The following is a 4,753-nucleotide window of genomic DNA, read 5'->3' as shown; positions in this document are numbered from 1 at the left end:
ACAGAAGGTCACAGCCTTCTATTGGGCCTCTTTTCAGACTTTCCTTCCCCAGTTATAAACAGTCAGTGCTATGAAGTTCACAACTCTTGTACAGCTCAAAAGTATCCCTTACTGATCACTTAGGGGATCCTGAACATCTCTTTTCATGTCTGCTCTGAAAGTCAAACAACAACCAACCATAACTTGTTATTGCAGCTGTCTTAGCTCTGAGGAATCACTCACTGAACCCAGTTTTCAGCTTCAGTTTCTCAATGAAATTCTACTGAAAGTTATTAGCTTCAGCTGTCAAGCTTTCTGATCGTCAAACCTACATAAACAGATCTTAACAGTTGAATTTTCAGAGGAAATTAAGATTACTTATATAGAATTTTTCTTTGAGATCTTTCCAAACAGATTTTGTACTGCCCTTGCTAATAATGAATCAGACATGTTTGACCAACTTAAGCAGTGTAGGACACCACTGCACATCAGCACCCAGATGACTCCTAGTCACCTCTGGAAAAGGCAGGTCTCTGTTTCTGTGAAGTATTACCTTTTCCCAAACACAACTAATGTGTTTTTCATTAGGAATTGACTTAAGTCAATTATTACAGGCTCAAAAAGGACACCTCAGCCCCACACACTCATTAAGGGAGAGGTAAGAGACCCTCTTCAAGACAACGTACAAATTATTTAGCACAAATCGTGTTCCTTTGTTAAAAAAGCAAAATGAATTATATAATTTGTGCATACTCTGAACTGCAGTTTTCACTTCCACACAAATATTCTTTCTTCACAAAAAGCAAAAAACAGCTCCATAAATCTTGCTTAAGTCAATCCTGAATGATAGTGTTCACAAATCCCTCAGCTCCAAAGGAAACAAAGTTCTGGAAACCTTTGTACACCTACTCGTAAAAAACATTCCAGTTGTGGTTTTGGGATATGCCTTGGTTCTCTTCATTGGCAAAAAAATACACAGATGACACCATAACAAATACTGAAATTTTATCTTGTAGATTTATCTTGATAGAGGTACATTTCTCAGAATTTTCATGTTTCTTTTCCTAATTTGAAGCAATTAGAGTAGCAGGCCATGTGCTTTACGTTTTGCTATAACACTTTAAGATGTATGAGAACTCCCATCAATAAAGACCTTAGCAAAACTGATAGGATGATGCTAACCAGTAAAATCCACAGAGCAAGAATCTTCCAGGGTGGCTGCAGGACACACGGAGACACCTGCCGAATTCAGTGTTCTTTATATACTTAAATGGATGTTCATTCTGCTTATTAATTTTAATCTGCTAAAAGTATCTTAGCTAAAAACATCTTAAGAATTATCAGCTTAACTGTCCAGTAAGGAGTATAACCTGGCACATGATTAGAGCACAAAATTATAGAAGCCTTAAGTATGTGCCTGTGCACCTGTATATATGCCCATGTGTAGAGTGATAAATTGGCCTTAATCTGATCCCCAAAGTAACACTTTCTTTTCAGGAGCATGTATCTTCATAGAATTACAGCACATAAGTTAATGGCTCTTATAAATCATCAGTAAGAATATAAATAAATATCTTAGACTTAACTATGATGTAAATCATAATTCATCTTCCTCCAACCAGTGATTTCCTGAGATTTGGATATTACAATATTTTTAAAGCTGTTTCCTAATGAAAGAGATTTTTCTCTCAAAGTTTCTTCTTGGGTTGCCTTATGAAATAAATTGTCCATCAAGTGAAATAACCATTGCAGTGTAGAATTCTACACTGTCACAAATAGAGCCAGATGGCCGAGTTATTCACTCAAAAAAGTCAGGACATAAGTTCCTGTATCCTCTGTGTGAGGCGATACCCACGTGTGGATCTCTCAGCAAATCCTGATAAGTTAATACACTCCAATAAGGAGATATAATAGGTCACGGATCGTGACAATCTGTCTTGCCCCTCGTTTAATGCAGAGACATATTAAGATTAGGTAAATACATTCAATTTGCTGTGTGCCAATCAATATTCTAGAAGGTAGTGTGGTTTTGTGATCATAAATAGAAAACAGACATTAATTGCAAAACTAGGTATAACAAATGACTACAAATCTGCTTTAACTATCTCTATTCCTCATTATTTCACTATGGCTTGAACAACTTTTGCACCCATTTCACTGAACCAGAAAACATGATTAGGGGCACTAAGTGAGTGGAATAACAGTTTGTGGGAGCTGATTATATGCATTTTGCTAAGTGATTATCAAATCTTATCTACTGATAAGGTATTCCTCATCTCCCTTCAGAATAGCAGCTCCCTATATGTGGGAAATACTCCATAGGTTTTATTTAAGACATAAATTAAGTAAATCTTCATTATGTAATTCTCCATGGTTTAAGGAAATGAGGATTGCTCACCACTTTTCCCACCCTGAGAATCTGTGTACAGTATACAGCATGGATTCCACTGGTGGATACTTACTTGAGTTTAAACACAAGACGGCATACTCATTTTAAGATCTTTAAAAAAATATTTTTCAATATATAAAATATATATAGAAATAATTATCTTTAAATATATAGTTTTGCCCTGAACTTTTTCACAGCAGTATCATTACCATGATACTTCCTACCCAATCCAAGCCTTAAAAAAGTTCACCACTAAACAAAAATATTGCATCAAAACCAAACAGAAAAGTACTTGAGCTATTAAGCTAAATAATTCAAAGCACCAAATTCAGGCAAATTAGAACAGCAGCAAACAGACTGACAGAAAATCGTGTTAGCCATGCTGAGGAAGACATTCCGGCACTGTCTGTGATAGTAGGAAGGAGAGGAAAGGGAAGATTAAATCATTAGTCATATCATCTTTAATTAAACATACTTTTAGTTGCATTGTTCAAACTTGAAGAAAGGAGTCCTGAAATTATTCTTGCTAGGAAGGAGATACAGCCTGGAAAGCAATGTGATGAGAGCAAAAACTCTGAAGTCCTCACTTTACAAGAAGAGAAAACATCTAGGAGAGATAACCTTTATCTTCAATTGACAACTCTTGCAAATGTTTATTGTAATTAGAACTACAGATGATTTCTGGCCATCTCTTTGAGCAGGATTGAAGCCTCAGAAGGATGCTACTTCCCCAGACTGTATTTGACAGCCAGTTCTTCATGAACAGAGTCATGCTTCATATTCAACCCCTGCCCCTGGAGTCAACTAAACCTCTATGCCAGGCTTTTGGGGTTAGGAATTCAGAAAAATGCAGAGACAGAAAAAGTGAGAGATGACAGGAAGATGAAGAGCTGAGAGGAAAAAACATGTAGGAGAGGCATTAACCACAAAGATAAATTAAAGCTGAAAGCAAGTAAGTATAAAACATGTTGAGCTCTAAGGGAGTAAGAGAGCTCTGTGTAGCAAAAAAGAAAGTTAGTAAAGGGCTTTTGTTGTTCAGGTGGTTGGGTTTTTTTAAGCTTATAAATTAAATAATTTGAATCATTACAGCTGACAACAGTCAACACTGCATAAAACCACACAAGGAATTTCTTGCACAGGATTTGCTGGACTTGGAAAGGATAGAAATTTTTTAGATCCTTGTAGTAACATACAGGAGAATTTAAATTATTGCCTCATGTATCTAGTACAGAGTTTAGAAGATTCGTAAATGTTTACAATTTTTAATTGTCATTGTATTATTTGTTAAAATTTCTGGTAAAAATTCCTCTGATTAGCGTTCATGGAACCAGTGTGCATCAAGCAAAAGATGAAGAACAAAAATCAAGTTATTAAACGTTTAACAATCCATCCTTTATGAGCAATATAATTTCAAGCACTTACATGTTTTGCTATCTAATTAAATTTCCTAAAATACCTTTCTTACTGATGTAATTCGGATGTTTCATAGAACATTTAAAGTTTTCTGCAATTGTTCAAGTTAATGTGCTGTTCAACAACTGGCATGACAAACAGGTCAGGGAAAGCAGTCTGTTTACATTACAGAGCTTCTAACATTAACAATTACATTAGTAATTATTAATATGTTGAATAGCTTTTATTATTCTCTAGATTGGAAAAATTATACTAATTAATAGTTCTCCAAATACATGTTGCAATAAGCAGTGTATTCTCATAGTACACAAGGGGAAAGCTTTATCTTTGGACCCCCTGACTACCAGTAGATTTACTGGCATTTACTTGCATTACCTTGTCTTCTGTGGGCACAAGCATAATATTGATGTTCTCCCACACAATCCTGCTTGTTGAAAAGCCCAGCTTTATAGGTGTTTACTTTTTAAAGTGTTATGATGTGCATGCTGTGACCTACTGCTTTTTTTTTTATTCCACTCCTACACATCCCACATCATTCCCATTGATTAAAACTGAGCTACTTCAACCCTGCCTACCCAACACATCATCATGGGAAGCAGTTATACACCCCTCAGGCAGATCCTTACATTCTTTAATTCTTGTAAACTCTCAAAAGCCCTGTGGGACAGGGACAGCTATTTATCACATTGTTTTTCTCAGACCTAAGTCTTTTTTACACTACAGCAATATTTAACCACAAACTATGTTGATCAGCAGCACAGCCATCTTGACTCTTTAGTCAAGGCTGAGTATTCCAAGACTGCAATTAATATGCTTTCCAAAAGCAAAAACTGGCACATCCTAGACAAGTTTGTCTGTTTCCTAAATCATGAACAGAACTAATGTAGGGAACTTATTTTCCCTTCCTCTATTTCTCTTTCCCCAGTCTCTTGTAGAATAACAGAAATTAAAATCTAGACCTTCCAGTGATTT

The sequence above is a fragment of the Chaetura pelagica genome, unplaced genomic scaffold, assembly GCF_000747805.2.
Source record: "Chaetura pelagica isolate M959 unplaced genomic scaffold, ChaPel_1.0 scaffold207, whole genome shotgun sequence".
Classification (NCBI taxonomy): Eukaryota; Metazoa; Chordata; class Aves; order Apodiformes; family Apodidae; genus Chaetura; species Chaetura pelagica.
Note: the sequence above shows the minus strand (reverse complement) of the source record.